We start from the raw sequence: 21761 nt of genomic DNA on the forward strand, positions 1-21761 counted from the left end.
TTAACGAGGAAGACCAGTCGGTTAGGATTATTTAATGTTTTCGCAGGATTACAATAATATTGAAATAGGAAGATTATATACTGTTACGGTAACACAACCAGAGACAACATAGTGAGATTTCAGGTTCTCACGGTGGCGAGTATAAAGTTGTCCTCTGGGTTGTTGCGCCGTCTAGTCCGATAGATGTTTACTGACGTTTCAGAGATGATGCTGCCTCCATAATCGCGAGCTGAACGACTATTAGCTTCTTATAAGGCACTCTGCGCTATGGGGTTAGTTATAAGCTGTTCCACGTCGAACTAACTTATGTAGAGGAAAATGGTGGATATCTACTTGAACGCAGATAGCAGCACGTACTGAAGGATATTCGATCTTCATCTCATGACATCTGCAATGGAATCTGAATATAGAATCGAGAGCTGTAAGTTAAGTTGATTGGAAATTCGTTTTGAATCCGTCTTCCTTATTTATTGATTTTGGTGCATCAGCATTTCCATATTCTTCGTCTATTTCCGTGCTGCTGAACGGTGCTGTGAGCCTACAGATCAATGATTAGCCTACATGCCATACACAGGTGTCGGGGAAATTGCCGCGTAGGCACGGCGAGTAAGTGAACGCACTGAATGTGACTGCAGTAACACAGAAACAGTCCTTTCTTGACGATGCTAAGAGAAATTAGGACGATTCCCTTGGCAGATTTTTATGTATCGTGTGCCAGCTACTTAGCTGTTGGTCTGATGGTGATAACTAATAAACCAGTCACAGTCACACAGTCGTGTGAAATTTTGTGAGGAGATAGATCATGAGCATATCTGCAACTGCCTTAATTATTATTTATCAGAAGTAATAACTGTATGAAAGTGTTGAGGACACATGTGAAAAATTTAAATAGATAGACATGTATTGGTAGAATTCATGGTCAGAATGAAATATATAATTATTCATTTACACATAGTTACTTCTAGTCTTATCATATATCTGCAGAATTTGAAGACAAAATAGTCGGCATACGTTCTTCACAGAAATTCTTTTTTATTAACAGCGTTGATATTTATTAATATACAAACTTATAAAACCACTACTAAGTTATATGAAACAAATACTGATGCATAGTAATAATTATCACATTAGGCCTACAAACAACGCCGCCTTACAACACGTTATATCCCAAATACGCATTTGGGCATGTGTAATATATAGGTCTTTAAAAGACGACGATTTCGCAGTGCAGAGAAGTTACAACTAAAGCTTCCTGCCGTCAGCGATGCGAAAGTAAATAAACGAATGGTGAACGATGTAAAACTCTGGTACAAGATCCCCTGCACTGCCCCTGGAGTCTGCTAATGTCAATATGACGAAGTCTCTCCAACAGCGTACATCCGAAATTACGTCGCTGGTAGGGCTGTTAAGTGATACTACTTTTGATTCATCATTTGTTTTATTTGAAAAGCGCAGGCAATATTGGCTTTGTTGTGTAATGTCTGTTCTAATTTCTCAGGATTATGTTCAGCCTAACAGAGTCGTCCAAAAAGGGCAAATTAAACGAAATTCCGTTTGTAATGTAAACATTACTGTTAGTGATTAATTACTTGAAAGTTGCAGTGGTTCGGCGCTACCTTGTTTCCACATGTCGATCATTACGTGACACTAAGTCTTCAATGCGCGGAAATAAGGTTACGTAAGAACAAATTTCCTCATGGCGGTGAGGATAAGGATGTTACTCTTCTGAGTTATGACGCCGAATAGATCGGATGTAGATACCAACTTTTCGAAGAAATAAACTGTTTCCATTTTGAGGAGTAAGGCCCGGTTTCTCAGAAACTTTGGTGTCTGTCTATGACTACGATGCGTCGTTTCCTAGGATAAAAACATCGTCAAGGCAGCTGTTGCTTTTTTTATGGATCACGCTGTACATTTCGCGGTTCACTACGATAATTGATCCACATTTACGGCATAAGTTACCTTCACATAAGGAGCACAGTTCCTATGTTAATAAAGTGTTTTCAGTCTTTTCAGGTAAATGTTTACAGCGAAACTTAAAATAGGTCACAGACATTTTGTTCTCCTCCACATTGAATCCGCAATATTTATAACATTAATATCCATAGTCACCTCACGGCGGAAGCGAGGTTTCAGCGTCGTATTGTTGTTAATCTATTTTCTTCATGAATAAAAGCAATTTATCTTCAATCAATTAACTTTATATTCTAAGCGATTTTATTGTCCATAAGACGCACATTTTTTTTACTTTCCTCAAACATGGAAGTCGCAGGTTCCGATAACGTTCAGGGCTGGGTTTATGCCCGCATTTATATGTCTTTTCATGTCTAGGTACAGTTTTTGGGACGGACGATCTCTGAATCACAACTGAACTCTTCGTGTTTCGTATTTTCAGCAGTATTGAATGACACTCTGTATGTTACAGCGTTTCTTCGCTTTTTATGAAAATCGATGGCACCGAACACGTAAATGTTGTTGCTCCCACTTTGTAAATATGGAACGGGTTAGTTACCAAACCCTGAGGCGTTCAGGTATTCTTTATAGGCCTTCCGGTATTACGCTGTGCACTACCCATTATCCGGGGTATATAGCATATAAAGTATACCACAGAATATGTTTGAAAATAATAATCGACCAAAATTTGTGATGGAGGCAGTAAGCGCCTCTGAAACGTCTCGATCAATATCAAGCAGACTATACGCACAGCGTTCCAGATGACAGCCATCTTCTGTGTATATACGTATGGTTTGCATTGTTTGTATAGGGACAGGAACTTATTCATTGTTGTAAGAAATAATGTGTGAGTTCCGATGCCAACAGTTCGAAACAGTCAGTCTGAGCTAATATTGCAAATTCATGGAGTCTAGCATAGCAGTCAGCGAGGTCCAGCCTCAGCGTGCATTATGTATTCATAGATGCATTCAGGATTTCCGTCACACGTACTGCAGCGTTGAGGGTAAAACTGGAATATGTGTACGTTCTGTGGTTTAAATCTTACTGTTCTCGTCAGATAACTATAAAAAATGCCTATTATTAATCACAGTGTATTCTAAAATTCATTGTTATAAAGATTTAGTATTGAACGATGCAATCTAATGTCAATTGAATTATCGAATTTTCTGATTGAGGAGTTTGTTTTCCTCATTTTCTCCAGGCATCGAATGAATAATAAGTTCACAACTTGCACCCTGTACTTTGGATTTGTTCTTCTATTTGATTCTTCTGGTTTGTTTTTAGATTGAAAACAGGGTATATAGTTCATAAAAATTCTCTAAATGCACGAAATGTTCATTACCGTGTACAAGGTCTGGACCCGGTACTCGGTAACGAACATGTTATAAACTGGCACTGAGCATAAAGTATAAAGTTAGCTGCCTTGTGGGTTGCAGCACCGTGAAAACCTCAAATCCTACTTAGTCTATAAAATTCCTGTGTAGGGAATGCGTGTTAAGAACGTTCGAGACAAGTATGTGATTTTGTTTAAGAAGTCTTTACTTTAGTACGAAAAGTTATTTCCTTTCCAGCGTTATGGTTGATTTTAATTTTAACATAAAGTTATCTCCGACATATATTAAAAACTTTAAATACGGGAATTTATAATACACGAATGTAACTTAATTTAGATACTGCGTCTTGCATACTTTTCTCGGCCCTGCAGGAAACTAAGTTTCCATTTGTTATGTTTTATGAAAAACGACGAAAATGTGTATGAACGTATTCGTGTCCTGTTATTAGTTTTGTGGTTTCTACGACGCGTAACAAGTGAGTGCGGGTTTTATGGTGGCTTTAATGTTACCCCTCCTGTTTATGTCTTCTTTTTTCAAGAGGTATAACACGTTATGTGAGTGAATTGTCGATATTCTGTGACCAAAGCGGAAGTAATGAAATTTTTTCTGTTTTCTTCTGCGTAACATTATTCAACTGAAGCTCGTCTAAGAAATATTTAATAATTCAGTTCGCACCGCAAAGAAAACCCAACACCAACATTACAAAAATCAGCTTTTTAACGCTGTGTAAGGAAATAACGTTTTTTGCGATATGAAACCCATAAATACAAAATGAAGGGTTGCTAGCTATTGAAAAGAGTGGGACATATAGTTACCATTGGGTTTTATGGGCTAAAACACACCGTTCGTACACACTGGCCCGTTTCTTATGATTCAACCCAATAGATGAATAGATAATATATTATATGATGGCGCTATTTTAACTGCAAGGATTCCTTAGCGTCTAGTATTTGAGAAGACTGTGGCATTCGACCAGCTCAAACGAAGTGGAGAGTAAGCGTTATTTTCTTAGAAAGACTGAGGAAAACTACGTATACCTCAGCAAGTGCATCCGATGACTCTTACGAGATCCGAACGTGGAATGACTAGAATACAAGTCAGTGATTGCTTTTATAGTAACAGCGTTTTAAGAAACTGAACTCGTAATATCGTTTTCATATTTCGAGTTTATACCTGAAGAAAAGTAAAATTAAACTTTATATCGTGATTTCGACATACTTCCGAATCAGGGATGCAAGAATGGGTAATTTTTCGAGTGGTCATATCAGAAATAGAATTTAGAGAAAATAAGTTGATACGGAACACTGTTGAAATTTACTGCCAAAGGAAAAGGAAAATCTTAAAATGAAACATTCTGTTGTGTATTTTACATTAAAATACATATCGTCGTTTACACAAAACAGTATTATTAGCATATTATGTACTTACACAGCCATTAGATGTTTCGGTCATTTATCGACTCAAATACAAAATAAACATGGAACTGAGTGACTAAAGCTTAATTTTTGGTTCTTTTTTATTTACATGGCATCAGAAGGCGATCGATAAACGACCGATACATACTGCGGCCTTTTAAGTATGTAACATTCAATTAATACTTGTGTTGCTGGTATTAATATAAGTATAATTATAAATATGGTTGCTGTAGTAAGTTTGTTGTAGACAGACTGATGAGAGAGACTATAATATCTAAGGATATCCATGACAGATAGGAAGAGGTTCGAACGTGAGACATCCAAAGAACAAACCAGAACCTTATACCTTTTGCTACCTTGCTCGACGTTTGGTTCTTATCCTTTTAATTAACTTTCTTCTCAGTGAAATATTAGATACTAAATATTGGGGTTTACTGGCTGATGTCGTTCCTGCAACCTTATTCAGGTGATTCCAAAATGTCCCATTCAGTTTGACAACTTAAATTGATACTGCAGTATCGATGGTTCTGTTTTGGAATGTCGAACTTGCAAGTAACAGGGAAGGAAGAATCGATAAAAATTATTTTGTACTAGAGTCAAGTTGAACTTTTTTAATTAAAACGTCTTTGCCTAAACTGTTTTCTACCTCACTCCCTCCCATCTTTTAATTTTGAACTCTTAAGATAAGCTCCTGAACTCGGATCATCCAGAATTTCTCTGCTATGAAACAACTTGTTGGTTAAAGACGATATTAAAGTTTAAACTTCTAAATGAACACTTTAGTTTGAAAATTGGTCTGATCTCCTTGTAACTAATTAACTTGCACTGCCTACGTGTTAAATTCCCAGTACCCTTGTCGATGGATCCTTAAACTAACTCTTCTATCTTCGCATGTATTTTATAAATAATTATATTTCACGAACCTTGAATCAGAGTTAGAGCTATGTGTTAATAATGTATCGCGTTTGTATGTACTAATATAATTGCTTGTATATGTTCGTTTATTTGACGTTGCTTTCTTAAGTGCGAATTTGCGAATTTGCATTCTCGCACTTCAGAAGTTTTGACAAAAGAAATTCTCATTACGTAATTATCAAATGTATTGTAGTGACTGTCTTGGTATTCGAAAATAATGCATTTATAGAACATGCGTAAGATTCTTTATTGGTACATAATTTTCGCATTATATTTATTTAGAGAAACGAAAGACATGTCAAAAACTAACATTCCAATCCAGGAAATTGTCCTTAAATATCCAGCTCTGTAGGTTCGGGAGGTTTCTAGTTATGTTGCAACACGTGTTGCTGCAAGTCGTAGGCTGTGATTTTGGTATTGACTGTATTTTCTTCTGTGCCTCTCCATCGCTGTCTGCTTGTAGTGGTTTCTACCTCCCACGCTACAGAAAATCCCTAACGTTATTTTAAGTCTTAATTGGTGATTAATTTAAGTGTAATGGGCGAGTCTGTGATCCCCTGAGAAACAACTCCTCCTCATCTCAGCAACATATTTTATCATTCCACGTTCCGTAATTCATCGCCCACAAGTTTGGAAGATCTGAGATTTGGTAAGAAGTTCAACACGCTGGAAGTTTTAATTAATAACCAGAAAGAACTGTAATGGTGTCATATGTTCACCAGATCACGACATGCTTAAGCGTAGTGCGCAGACGGATAGATGTACTTCATTTTCCCAACTGTTACTTAACAAAGAATGTGCCTGTTACCTTCGTTACATCTGTATGTCCGTCTGTTCCCATTAGCTCTTTGATGCTGAAGCTTGCATGAGTTGCAGCTAATATTTTAGCCCGTACCACAAAGAAAACGCAAGACTTCGTCAGTACTAAGCATTGTACAAAATGAATGTTAAGCAGGTGGGACCCCTGGGCTTCAGGGGGTTAATATCTCGAGAACAGGTGAATCGATTTACATGGAATTTGGTATTGGAGAATTTTAGTAACATGTGCCCGCAAGTGAATGACTGGGGCAGTCGCAGCTAGGGAATTCCCAGGCAATTTACGAAAGTCAGAGATAAAATTCTGGTGAACGTATCAGGATTTCTACGTTGTGGATAAAATTCACAACTTTTTATTTTCTGTAATACAAAGCTGTAAAACAGCAACTTAGCTCATTTTTGGTGTTGGTGTGAAACTTGTCTATCAAGAAAAGTTTAGGTGTATCAACTGAACGTTTTAAATATTGATAAGGCATTCTGTAGATCACTTACGGAGATACTGCGGAGAGACAACCACATTACTGTTCTCACTTACATCCACTTACAACTTGCATTCTTCCCTCAGGGTATTTCACACATACTATACATTCTTACTAGAAACTGAATCCACTGGTTTGCTGTCTTCCTTATGCGTGTTTGGGATGTGATACGATCTGATTTCATCCTGAAGTTAGCTAGACAAGTTTTACTGAGTAGTAGTGTTAAATTGCAGTCCTAATTTGCACATCTAAGTTGCACGGGATGTACAAGATAATCGAATCAGCTTGCAGCGTTAACATCAATTTGACGCTTCTTACGTGCAAGATGGCACTCGTACAATTTAATCACGAACAAGATTTTATTTTGAGCGTCTCTTAAAAACATTTAATTTTAAAGATTTTTTTGACCTTGATTATTAGAATTATTAATAACAACGACAGAGAACTTGACTGAGATTTTCATTTGACTCCCAAAGAGCAGGCATGACTAAAAGAAGGAAATATATCAAGTATCACATTACTAATATTTGGTGGGGGGATAGTAGTTTTTCTCAGTCTACTCAAAGAAATACCGGAAGAATTATATGATAAAGTTATAATGGCGTATTTCCATGTTCATGCAATTCTAACATTTAACAAGTAATAGAAAGATTCAAAGTGCGGAGAATTTTAGGCTTCAAAAGGGTTAAGACTGCAGTGCCAGTTGCCGTAATTACAGTGTCTATAACACGTCATAGTACGAATTTACTGTAAATGTAACATGAATGGGGAAATTATAACGGCAATGTAGGGGCAAAAACATTAACTTCAGAGACGGGTACAGATGAATCACGTTATCATTAACAGCGTCAATGATTAGGTGCGACTATTGTGTGTGACATTGTCAGTTGTGTAAAATGTAATTGATAGAGGCCTACTCGAGGTTTTGAGACTTGACTGTACTCCCGCCATTAGATTATTGTTTTTTTATTATCCTGACAGATTTCTGTTGTTTTTATTTTGATATTAGTGGCGGCGGCTCGGGTCAAATCCGGGACCTTTTGAATAATAGGTTAACACGCTAAGCATTATATCTGTTTCAAATCTAAAACTTCTTGACGATGGTGAAGAGTCAATTGAATAAAAATTTCCTTGGATATTATCCATCGTCTAGTAAATATAAAACGTAAAACGACGTTTCGGAGATGGGACTCTATCTCCGAAACGTCGTTTTACGTTTTATATTTACTAGACGATGGATAATATCCAAGGAAATTTTTATTTAATTATATCTGTTATTCAAATGGTCCCTATTCGATACTAACCTTTGCCACTAATACAGGCTAATAATAGTAGTAACAGAACTATTAGTATTTTGACAACCAATTACCTGAAGAGAAGAGTACATTCTGTTATCTATTTAAGAACTTTTCCCCCTTGAGTTGCATTGAAGGTAAAGGAGGTCTGTCAAGTTACGTCCCTTGGTTTCTTGAGCAAGATTCTACTGTGTTTCTAAGTTTCGAAGCATCTAACAGAAGCTACTCCGAGCGAAAGCCCCATCTGTAACTCCCATCAGTTCACAAAGTTGTCCCACTTTTTCTCTGTTTTTCCTGATGAAGAACAAGTAGTTGACGGCCCGTGAAATTTGAAATGACCGAAAGCGTTCAACTGTTTGTACCTCGTCACGGTAATCCGCTTATGTGACTTGATTCTCGGGGTTATGATTAGATTTTTGTTATCGAATATTTTATTATTTTTATTTCTATCAAGTCACAGTCTTTGTGTCTGTCTATTAATTTATACGTTTCCTTAAAAGAGCTTACAGTCCTTAGTTGATTTGAACCAATTTCGGTAAAGAGGTTGTCTTTGAAATACTTAAATCGAATGTTGCTTTATTTTTTATTGTTTGAATGAATGAAAGGACAATAAATTTATAATTTAAAATACACTAAATGATAAACCTCTAGCTTCTGTTTTTACAAATATGAATTTATGTCTCTCTGCGGGTCTGTTAGCTTCTTCATACTTTTACATTTATGTTTGTCGTATAACATACTTTTCTGTTGGAAGTAAAATACGAGATTTATAAAATTGTAGGAAGCTTGTTCTTGCTTAGCCTTTTAAAAACAATATGCACTTTCTATAACAATCACTAACGCTACATTTTGTATTTATGTTCTCAGTGTAAACAGCGATTACTTCCCTAAAGAGCATTGACCAGTTGATCTTTCTAATGGTGTTGTTGTGTTTTCTTCGCGGTGCGAACTGAATTCTTAAATGTCATTTAGACGAAACACGGATTCAAAGGGTTAATAAATATATTCTTGGGATATTTAACTAGAAGTGACTAGTGACCACTTACACTTTCTTTTCTGTCGTTAAGAGAAGTTACTGAAACCATCGCTCTTCCTGCTACTAAAGGAACGTTGGCACCTGTAACATATTTTTCAAATCAAATTAAATACTTGTACGATGTAGAACTGCAAATAGGTGTCTACATGAATCACCCGCAATCGTGTCCATTACATTATGTAATTAACACGGATGTTTTACTCAGTGTAAACGGCTGAATATATAAATCAAATAAAGCTGTACATCCCTGAAGACTATTTTATGTGTGTGACTACTACATTTCTAAAACTATTAGTCTGAAAGTCTATGCCAGTATTTTTAATTTAATCTCCATTTAAATAAATAATTCATCGCTTTTAAGCGACATTATGTAAGCACTATATCCACTGATTTTACGGAAAATTGCATAATTTCGAATTCCATATTTCCAATGTATATTCCATGTTTCGCATATTTTATTTTACGTTACTACATTATTTATAGTTTCATATAAATGTAGTCATTCTCGTGTTTTCTTTACAGATGAAGTATCTTGTCAGACTCAGCGGTGGTGAAATAACCAGGAACAATATTTTGTAAGTACATTATAACCCAGTATCACGTTCTCACATAACACACTTTAACAACGCCCTGTGTATTCTGCAGTCGCGTTGGAAGGAAAGTTAAACGAAACGCAATAGACTCTTGTTCTCTGAAACGTACTATTTCGTATCACGTTTCAGTAAACCGAGTGAAAAGAAACGAGGATAGTTATTGAAGGTAGTTACGAAGCATCTGTATTAGCGTATGTAAAAAATTCACTTTGTTCGTGTTTGCTTACGCTCACGAATGAGATATTTAAATGAACTCCAAGCTCTGGGAAAACGACGTAGTAACGCTTGTATTTTTCGTCGTTTTCTCCTCTAACGACAATATTTTTCTCCTATAAACCGTCTTATGTTTAGATTACAGTGTACTGGTTGCTAAGAGGAATACGGTAGCAAAGGAGGACAGGAAGGACCAAGGAAAATGAGTTGTGAAAGGTTGTTAGACATAAATGTTTAACTAGACTAATTCAGAAAGACAGGACACTCATGCAAAACGAGCAATTATGGCGTGAATGGAGACAATCGAAATGAATAGCCGATTCTGTACTACTTAGCAGCTGGATGCATTGTATTTTGTTCTCCTTCGTCTTGAAATTTCTTTCGATGTTGTTTCTAAATTCGAAACCCTTTCGCATTTCACTCTGAAATTCACGTTTGATTCTACGAATTTTGCTAATGGTTTGTTTGTTTATTCTATTGTACTTCAAGTCTCAACAAAAGATTCGATGAAGCTCTTTTACCTTACCTTTATAATCCAATTAATTATCGTTCTATCAGTGATTTGTCTTATTTCACAATTTTTATGAGATGTTTAACGTTCCCATTACATGCTCTGGTGCGACTGTTTTTTTAAAATATTTTCTCGAACTTTTAACATTCGGAATAATTCCTCAATTGAATTTAAATACCTATACCTGCATGTTTTCTTTGTTCTGAAATCCCTGAAGTTCCTTTGATCCTGTCACTGAATACAGGTACACTCTTCTGCGTTAAAGTCGACAGCGGGCGAGATAATTCCTTGTTGCATGCAACTGAACTGAGCTGAATTATGAACTATGGGTCTGGAGATTCCTGTGGGCTGCTAGAGCTCGTGAGTTCCTCTCCCAAGTAATAACCCACATTCTACAAACGGGCGAGGTCGAGGGTGAAAGCAACGCAGATTCCGAAGAATTAAATCTTAGTGGAACTAAACCCATACTCAACAGAACAAAGGCTGCAGACAAGGCTCAAGTCTGTTTATTGCAAATGTCAGTATTACCCGTGTAGTCGCTAATGTTACACAATTCATAAACAATGAGATTCGCAGATTGAGGCAGTAAGTTCCTATGAACATCGGTGTGTTTCTACATGGCGCAATATACCAAAAGATAACCATCTTCTTAACATGATGTTTTTGAAAGATAAAGCTATGACATATTTTACAGAATAAAGTATTTTCAGAACACACTCCTCCCTTCATATAACATGAATATGAATGAAAATGTTGCCGTCAGTTCTTGTAAGTGATTGATCTCCAGTACCCAGTCCATTGGCCAGCTTTTCTGGCAGCCCATCAGTCACTCAATTGTCGTTAACCCGCCCCCCCCTCTCCTCCCTAGAACTATCTGTATATATATATGCCGTAGAATTTTTCACATCCGTGACATTCATCGCGAAGATGGGAACTACATTGTTTGCTGAAACGTAGGATGGACTTAACAAACGAAGCAGTTCAAACATAAGGCATTCGCGGCAAAAAGTTGGGAACAGTAATATGACAGGAAAGAGTTTAAAAACGGCTGATGTTACAACAGGAATATGTTTTAACTAACAAGACGAAGAAAGTCCTTTTCTAGAAAACCACTAGTTTCTAAGCGAGTCAGAATATTCGCCTCCTTTTATTGCCTTCGTGAGATCATTGCCGTGTTTAAAGCAGCCCGCCACTGCGTCGTGTAATTCTGTCATAATTTTTTAAGGGATATTTTAATATTATCCTCCTGTCTCCATTAATGCAACACAATAGTTTCACGTTTAGTTCTTGTAGCTGGGTCATTTATCGACGCTCTTTTAACTGCGTAGATGTGTGTGTCGATTTTTATACCATTGTCATATGTAGGCGATTCCAACACGATTGTAATGTACTTGGCGATCGAAAAGTACGCTTTATTTTGAAATTAACTGTGTATCACGTGTGTTTGAAACTCTTCAAAAACACGTTTCTGAAGCATAAATATGAAAACCATAAGGTGTTTGGTATCATACGTCACTCATTCTTTAATGCGTGTGGCCGTGGTTCACAGTGACGAAAAAATACAATGGAAAACATTGATAATTGAAAAAAGTTACTCTTGGAGGACATTATAGCCTCGTACTTCAAGTAGGCTGCTTTGTGTATTCCACAAAGGAAAAAAAAATTCGACGGAAATGAAGAATGAAAATGAAAAGGTTTTTCATTTCTCATTGTTTTTCCTGGCACATACCGTATTTATTTCGGCGCATTGTGATAGGCATCTTCTATACATTCACTTCGACCGTGCGTTGTCGTGTTCCGACAACGGACAGTTGGAACCACGGATGTGGTTCTTTGTCGTCGATGTTGCTGCGGTCTGGAAAGCCGTGAAACGTTCATAGGAGGACTTTCAGCGTGTACATTTTGTGTTAACTTGTAATAGGCAATACGAAACCGGGAGAATGCTGTTATTTTAACTCCTTCGTAATGTTACTGTGTTAGAAACTTCTGTGTCAGAGTTTCAGAGGACAATAAACTTGTAACGACGAAAGGAAAAGAAGTCCTGTAATTCAGTTCAAAATTCCGCACGTTCTCTTACAGAATTTTGATCAGAAACGTAATTAATAAAGTCCGCTGAGAAAATATATCAGGAGGATAAGATTTAAATATATCGTAACTTAGAGAATGTCTCGACCATGTGGATAGCCCTCCTGCTTCGTATTCTGGAGGTCCTGGTCTTAAATCTCGACACGGAGACCGGCTGTCTTGACTAAGGCTTTTTTCTTTTATCTTCAGACGTGTTTAGGTCAAACAGCAGATCCATCAAACAGCACTTCGTGTATAAACCGACGAAAACTGAATGTAGAATTTGAGGTCTTTACGGGGACCGTATGTTTCTTGGAGTCTGCACGGCGTCACAACCCAGAAGACCAACATCGACGTTAAATAGTTGTTTGCGTGCTTGTGTTTCGCCATCAACAACGAATAGAAAACTTTCATTTTTTTATTTTTTCTTCTGTTATTTCTTATATTTTTGTCCCGTCTTTCGGTTTTGTTTTCTAAAATAAAACGAGTCTGTGCTGTTATTTACAAATATGTCGTCCGGGTACGTATTTAATTTATTCTACGTTTTACGTCAGCGTTCTTAATTGCGACAGTACTGGAATAACTAATGAAAGAAGGGGGAGAAGATTTCTCTGTAATAGAATTTCTTTTACGTATTACTACTACGGAGAAATTAAACTGTTTGTGACGTCATACCATAAGTAGGCACTGGGACGTTGTTCTTCCTTCTCTACAGCTCGTAGGAAGTTTTGTTGTTGGGGTGATTTTCGAACTGTTCGGTAAACCGGAAAGGTTATATTTTCCGATATTGTAATTTTTAGCCCAGCATTAATTTGTAACTTTGAGGAAGTCTGAGGTTGGTTAATACACAGTTTCTTGTAATAAAATATGTTTCCATAGTTACGAGAGACCTTGCAAACTGCCGGTTTGTTCCCTGTATCGTATCCCTACACACGCCGTAGAAAAACGTGTAACTTCTGACGTGAAAGGTTATCGCTAGTTGAAATCATTGGCCTATTTTCCGTCTTCTTTTACCAATGTTGATATACTTTATGTAACAAGTTGTTTCAGAACTTACAGGAAATAATATTATTTTACCCCTTCACATGATTATAATGTTCTTTTGTCTGCCATTTACATAATGAAATGCTGGTATTATTTTATGACGACAGAACAAGTACGCGTTCGTTACACACGTCAACTGATGAAGAACTCAAATGAATTGCTTTAATCGTTTCAGACTGAAAATTGTAAACTGAGTGATGAAATTAAGTACGGATTTTCATAAGGCTTTGTCTCGTTAAACACGTACGTGTATGCTTTGATAGAGATTACTCAGGAGTTCGATGTTATAAAAGTGCATTGGTTTAATAGCTTGTGCATTGTGGATTTAAATTCAAAATGCCCATCTGTTTTCTATTCTTTTTAGCAGGATACATAATTAATAGTAGTGGATCCGCTTTACCATTCGCCCGTTATATGAACATCGAAGTACAGACTAATTTATTTACTTCTTTTCCTTTTTTCATTTAATTTGAATTATTTAGAGTACGTTATAAATATTCCAATTACTGTGTTAAGATGCGAACTTATTGAAAATAAGCAAGTATATAGTTCTCTAAAGATTTGTGACAAAGACCTACTATACCAGAATTATACTGAATTTTGTCCACTGTCTGAGGCGGCCTCTTTTATACTGCGTATGCCACATCGTGGGAAGTAGTTGCTACTTCTGTCTTCACGTTTTCATTACGTTGGCAGATTTGTTATTACTTTATATTATTTTTATATTTCTGGCGACGGTTGGGGTCAAACCTTCGGTCATGTAGGTAGTAGCCTGCTATTACAATAGTCTCCATTATCTTTCTTATTTGATTTAATAAGATATTTTAAAGGGCTCAGAAGATATCGATACAAATTAATACAAATTAATTTAGGCAAAACATGTTTATTTAGCGCTAATGATTATCTTTTTTTATGACTCTCGACGTAGGCTCTTCTTTTGCAACAGTATTAACGAATGGGATATTCATTTAGTTTAATTTACTTTAAGGTTCTCATTATTTATATGCGTCCATACATTATATACCGTGCCTGTCCAAAGGCGTGTAATTCCAAGCATTATAACTAAAATTTGATTGCTGGTTTAGGACATATATTTTATATTATTTGCAATGTAACAAAATCAGTCATCGGCCTGAAATGGGTTTGTAAATTTTCATAGTATTTTTATAATTTTTAAAAAAATCAAACTATTTTGAAGACTGTTCGAAAATTGGATTTCATTTCATTGACGTTTTCGGCCTAAATGCATTTACTCTCGCTCTGACCATTTAACATACGATTTATGTATGTTTTGATATATATTCTGGTGTATTTAAGTATTTATATTAGATCAGAACGCTTTAAATAAATGTTGTATGTTTCATAATACTGAGTTTTATCAGAATATTGCCAAGTAATGGTTTCTTGCCAATACGATAATGGCATTTTAGATTCTATGACTGCGAGCAGTTTCTTGACTAAGTGAGCGACCGCCAGCTTCTCAAGGAGAAGTCTACTCCATTAAGTTGTGTCGACTAGAATTTGAAGTAGTTTCGATACAATAAAAATTATTACTTTTCTATCGTTCCATCTGTAACATGTTGTTTTCCTGACTGCTGTTGCTAACGAGAAATCTTCTGGTTACTACAGCAACGCTTTGGCAGTCTCGACAGAGTTCTATACTCATTAATTATCATCTTTTAATGAGCCCTTACAATCTTTTATGCTGAATAAGCGAAACTGCGAGTTTCTCTCGTGTCATATTTCGTTCGCTGAAGTTGGCAGCGACCTCCAGTCTTGTGCTAGCAAGTGGTGGTATTATAAATCTCTTTGTCAGCTCCTAATGAGGGGATCATTTTGTGGAGTCCATGGCTGTAAGTTCCTGCCGATATGCATTTATTAACCACTTGTCTTTCATGTTGGGTTTATTTGCCGCAGAAAATAGGGACGGTGTATGATAAGTAGAAGGAAAGAATGCCTTGCTTCTGTAAGTTTTAATATTTTTGAGGTGAAACAAAATTCACCCAAGTTAATTATAAAACATTCAATTTTAAAACGTAGTCAGAAATTACTTATTAATTGAGTGTGTCTGAGAAGGAAGTGGTGAAGATAATGTTTGCACCAACGAGAAGAACCAAGGATGGAGGGTAAATAGGAACTTCATAACTTTTACTCTTCACTAAAATGTTAACTTGAGAGATGAACTCCTGCAGAAAGATGTGGACAGAATAGGTATCAAGCATTGTGAACGTGAAAAATGCATACACAGTTTTAGTCGGAAAACCTGATGGGAGATTTATCATACATAAGGGGAATAATATTAAAATTAATCTTAAATAGATGGGGTGTGAACGTGTGATATAACTTCATCTGTTTCAGGATAGGGTCCACAGGTGTAAATTCTTGGGAACACGAGAAACATCTTCAGGTTCCATATAAGGCAGAGAATTTCTTGTAAAGCTGAGTGACATATTTGTCATTTTCTCCAAAGAGGTGCCCGTTCCATCTTGTTAGTTGGTAATCGCCGTCTTTCGTACTTGCTTCTGGAGTCTGGAATCCAGACGTTCGGGCTGGAATTCGCTGGAGGCATAGCGTGAGGTTCATAATAAAAGTCCCATTTCCTAATCTGCAGTTGGTTTGCCATGATATGAACTAGGCTCTTCATTAGTTGGAGTCCAATGCACGCTGACTCATGCGTAATTACTGAAACGCTTCGAATAAAATACCGCTCTCGCACGTGTGTGTGAATGTGCATATGCGTGCGCCTTCAAAGTGGTCTGATTAAATGAGCGGTTTACGTTTCTATATTGTTCATTATCATAGATGGTGAATTAAAATACTGTATTTAAAATTTATGAGCCTACAGCCGCATAAACTCATCTTTTTAGCACACAACCCATCCCAACTGTAGATATTTCTGTCTGAAAACGATTCGAAATTTGCGCTGGATTTTTCCCGTTAGAAAAGGTAGTACTGGATATATTTAGACCAAAAGGCGTTATTTTTAAATCCATGATTTTGCCATGAATAGCCTGTAAGCAGACTAATGTATTTCTTATTTATAATGCAGAGAAACAATTGGTTTATACATGATAAGTTCCTGAGACATTGATGTACAATGTAGAATATTTAAATTTCGGTTGTCCTGTATTTATATAAGGTATGTATGTGTGCATGCGTGTATGTTGTACAAGTATGTGGCCCCCTCCCTCTTAACCCTACCTAAAAACCGACATTTTTGTATCTAAAAGCACTAATTCGGAAGTGACCATTTGAGGGAAATAAGTGTGTGTGTTTTGTGTAATATAAAAATTTTCCCTAGTGGTTAACTAAGTACCACGACTTGCAGACGTGTGACGACGTGCAAGTATAGCTCCATAAATTTTTAACTTCTACGCTATATAGGGTAAGTGTTTGCTTCATGCCCCGGACACATTACTCCTGAGAAAGGAATTCTGAAACCACCTGAATAGGAAGTTCGTGGAAAAGGAAACCTTCTGCCACTTCGAGAGCTGAATAACTGTCTTTCAGCTTCTTACTCGACCAAGAGCCGAGGGATAATTCTATTTATTTTATATATCAGTAGAACAATCCCTTATCTTTATGAGAAATTAGGAAAAGTACTTATATACAAAAAGACAATTAATAATATTATGCAAAAAAAATAGTTTCGATTGATATTTTATTTAAATAAATATTTATTTATCTTTATCCTGACTATTTTATTCTGAAATTATGTAAACATTGCAAATAAACTTAAAATTACACATAGTTGAAATCAAATTACGTAGGTTTCTAACGGAATTTTAAGAAAACTGCGTACAAAAGTCGACTTGTCTCATTTCTTCCCCCACGTGCGTGCACGTGAATTAATTCCGCGTCACAGAACACCTGCCCCTTCGCTGCTGTACTTTTAACATGTGCACTGACGTACTAGTTGAGTAAAAGCTGCTCTTGTAACACATGCATGTTCATTGGTTTGAGAAAACAAAAACAACGCATTGCATCATAACAACGTGTATGTGGGTTACCAGCCAACCATGTGGACTGTAATAGAAGTCTAGCTTTCATGTCGTACTTTGAACACATTCCCTTACACCCAGCTAATTTTAACACCATTTTGTCATGCCGTATTCCTGAGATGCGGCGCTGTTGCTGTGCATCACGTGGCCCACGGACCTTGTTCTCGAGCAGAACATTAAGATAAAGGTTTAGGTTCTCACGAGGGCGAGTATGAAGATAGATGTCTTCTAGGTTGTAGCGCCGTGTAATCTAGGAGATATTTAAGGAAATTTCAGAAGTTCTTCCTGCCCCCATCGTCAGCGCGATCGCCCTGATGCTGGAGGCAGCAAGCACCTCTTAAACGTCGGTAAACTTCTACTAGAGTACACGGCGCTACAACCTAGAAGACAGCCATCTTCAGAAACTTAATATTTACCTGCAGTTGCATATTGAGGTTTTTACGTTTAATTTAGTTAAAAAAATATATATATATTTTGCAAAGATAATGATGCAATAAACGGTGTTACTGTCAAATAGAAAACATGTTCACTCCCGCAACTTTGACGGGTTGTAACGAGCTAGAATTATTAATAAATTACTAACTGTTATTAATTGATTTATCGATTCTTGGCTTAATTGGCGAAGCTTTATTAATTTCATCAATTATATGCATTGTAGAATCTGTGAGTCATGACTTTTAAATCACATTGAAAAATAAAACTGCAGTATCCTGCTTTGGTATTATATGTTTACATTATATCAATTTCCCCGAAGGAACTGAGGAAAACCACAAAACCCCTCAATTATTTAAGATTTACTCCAGGTCGAGAATTAAACCCAGAACCTTCCTAATAAGAAGAGAGGATGCTAACTTCTCAACGCCGATGTTCTGTAGTAAGAAGTTTTAATAACTGAAAACATAATATATAAATGTGCGCAGGAAAACATAAAACTTTTAGAGATATAATTGCTCTTGCATCAGAACTTTAAGCTTTTTAAATTGGCTGTTACGCGCGTAAGTTCTTTTCACCAATGTCACACACAGAAGCAAAGTTTTCTTACAATATAAATGCTACTCTTGAGATAAATAAATTGTACCCTAGGCGTATTACGACTCACGGTACACGGCGTCATCCGTGTATAAGAGTTCAGGAAAACGAAAATTAAATGAAAAATGTTAAAGCCCGCTGATAGAAGAAACAAAGGTGTTCTTAAAGAAAGGGATAACTCCATGGAAGATTTCCTCCTTGAGGGCTACTAGCAATTCACGTGATCAATAAATCCTCTGCCTGTATTGGACTGGCAAGTTCACGATAGTTTTCACTAGAGCCCACAAATCCCAGGGACTTTGTAACATTTTATACCACGTTAAATTTTACGGCGAAAGGATGCTTAGCCATCGCCAAACCCCGAAGCTAACGGAAGCCAAAGGACGCTATGGCGTCATGACAGCTGAGCCACATAACGCAGCAATGTGTGTTTAGCATTTTTTATCTCACCCCGCGTACCGGGTTCATTTCCTGGTGACATCAAGTGAGCTTAATGATGATCAGCGTGGGCCTAGGTGTTTGCTTCATTCCGTCGATACTATAAAATATCTTTCCATTTTTCCATATTCTTAATTCAAAAAATTTTATAGGCATTTTATAGAATGTATTTCTTCATTACAGATATCATATATGAGAATTTAAGTAGCTTACACGTTTTAAAGTATGAGACAGGTTTTAATTGGTGTTTTTATCATAACGAAATTTGGTCCTGAGAATAGTTGCTGGTATAGCCGCTGGGCTTTGCGTCATGCCAAGGCGCCCACAACTGCAGCTCATTTCTAGCCCCTGTAATCTCAGCACACGTCACCATGTAGCTTGTTACCAGGCAACACTCCACTCCCTGCATTATTGACTTAGACACGTTTCCATAGTTTTCCTCCAATCTAGGATATTATTTATGTTCTGTATTCTCTCAGCCTATCTCTAAAATATGGTCTTCAAGGGCGAGAGTGATAGTTCCATAAACGTATACAAATATCACCAATCGGACTAATTGATAATGAAGTTATTTAAGACGCTGTTTTTGTTGTAAAATTCATATAGAAGATGGCTGTCTTCTGGGTTGGGTTGTTTTGACATATGTTATGAAGATGTGAAGTGGGTGGTATTGACTGGACAGAACCCAGTATGTAGCTTTTGTGATAACGAAGGCAAATTTAACAATCGTCTGCCCATGGAGTTTACATTACCCCAAAATACTTATTGAGAAACACCAGAATAATTGACATTTACTTTTTCATGATGCACGCATTGTAGCCGTATTTCCTCCTCCGTGATTTCAGTCGTGTTTTGGCGTGGACTCGTCCAGAAGTAGGCAGTTCCTCGGTAATTTTTCATTCATATTTCCGCACCTGCGTTTCATACATTTAACTTGGGTCACTTTTCCTGGGGAGTTTGGGCCCGTAGCATTGGATCTTGCGCAGTGACATGTCCGGGACTCAGTGGGGTTGGTATGCGTCGGGACTCCCCACCCCGTCCTCATATTTAATGCCGTATGCGCGCACCCCGATGCCTCTCACCTTATTCTCTCGCGCCTTCTTTCATTTCAATTCAACATTATTCTCCTAGTGCTATATCCCGCCATTCTTGTGTTTTCTCCTTACACCTTTTCTTGTTTTTAAAAATTCTCTATTGTTTTCCTTTCCTCTATCATTTGATATTTTACTCCGTCGTCATTATAAACATGAAGATGGCAGTCTTCTTTCATGTTGCGCCGTGTAGTCTCTTGGAATTTGACAGACGTTTTAGAGGTGCTTGCTGCCTCAATTTTTAGGACGATGGGTAAAAAATTGGCGAGCTCGGATTCGGTGGGGTAATAGAAATCTAGAAACGTGTCTTTGGTCTCTGCATCACAGAAGGACGAATACGAAACATTCGCGTTTTTGCCATTCTTGATTCGAAGAGCTTCGAATCTCTGAAATTAGGATAGAGAAGTCTCCCGTGGAGATTACTAAGTGCGATTTGAGGTTTTCATGGCTGGGAATTTGAGAGTTACGTTCGTCTTAAATAGTACGTCGTGCGATGTCGTAGAATTTGACGGACGTTTCAGAGGTGTTTACAGCCTCCAACTTCAGGGCGATGAACAGAATGTTTCCTTTTCCCTGACAGACTAATACATCTGGAACTTGGCCTTAATTTCTTGTTAGAGTCGTTCTACCTTCCCACACTTTTCTTTCGAGTCCTTGGACGATGATGTATGTGGATTTAGAAGGGTCACTGGCTATTTTAAACCACTTTTCGCGCACTGACTTTTGATGGCGGGATAAAACTACGACAGCTTTATCCCCGGGACTACATCTGGGGACCCTCCTCTAGATGGGTGCCTGGCGCATTTGCACACTGCTCACCCGTTGAGTGCTCTCTTGTTTGAGGCCGCAGTGCGAAATGACTCTCAGAGGAAACAAATCTAGTTTATTTACCAGAACGTTCTCCCAGTAGTATCATGATAAATAAAGCAGCGCATGTATAATGTAAAACACACCTGAGTAAACCACGTCATAGGCTGTATCGTGGATCTTTCCTTATGAGGAAACAAAAAAGCAGGCATATTTCTCAACCGTACATTGCGGTTGAATGGTTGACACCCCTGAGTTGGTTTTAGGGAATTCCGAATTCGATTCTCGGTCGAACAGCCGCCTACTTAAGAGACAGATTCTTCCGTGGTTTCCGTCAGTCACTCCAGATAATGGCGGGATCTTGCACTAAAACAGTCCGGGCTCCTTATTTCTACAAAGTTGAGCTGTTCGACATTAACAGTCATACCATATAATATTCCTCGCTAAATAACTTAAGAACAGCTTCGTAGAATAAATAACGACATAGGGACAGTTTCTTAAATGTACCAGAATCGCTTCCTTTCACATCCCTCTGTATTTATCATTCTTAATACTACTATAAAGCTCATACGCAAACTAACCTTAGCAGTTGATATATCGTTGGCCCTTAAAGAAACCACTTACTCCTATGTGCAATTCGCAGTAATTCTACAAAATAACGAAGGTTCGTAAAATAATCGAACATGTAACACACTGGGTTGTGATCTGAAGCATTCACGGCGACGAA

At 37.2% G+C, this 21761-nt stretch overlaps 1 long non-coding RNA gene across 1 annotated transcript in view; it reads left to right on the forward strand.

Annotated features, from left to right (window-relative positions):
- The window catches only part of LOC110834463 (uncharacterized), a 32015-nt gene extending 20767 nt beyond the window's left edge, over positions 1-11248 (forward strand). The window contains exons 2-3 of the long non-coding RNA XR_002544598.2: positions 9766-9818; positions 10805-11248. This is a non-coding gene — a long non-coding RNA (uncharacterized LOC110834463). The remainder of the gene's footprint in view (positions 1-9765; positions 9819-10804) is intronic.
- The last annotated feature ends 10513 nt before the right edge of the window (positions 11249-21761 follow it).

Source organism: Zootermopsis nevadensis, unplaced genomic scaffold, assembly GCF_977971745.1.
Source record: "Zootermopsis nevadensis isolate Lab colony 2312 unplaced genomic scaffold, Znev_1.0 Znev_ptg000017l, whole genome shotgun sequence".
Classification (NCBI taxonomy): domain Eukaryota; kingdom Metazoa; phylum Arthropoda; class Insecta; order Blattodea; family Termopsidae; genus Zootermopsis; species Zootermopsis nevadensis.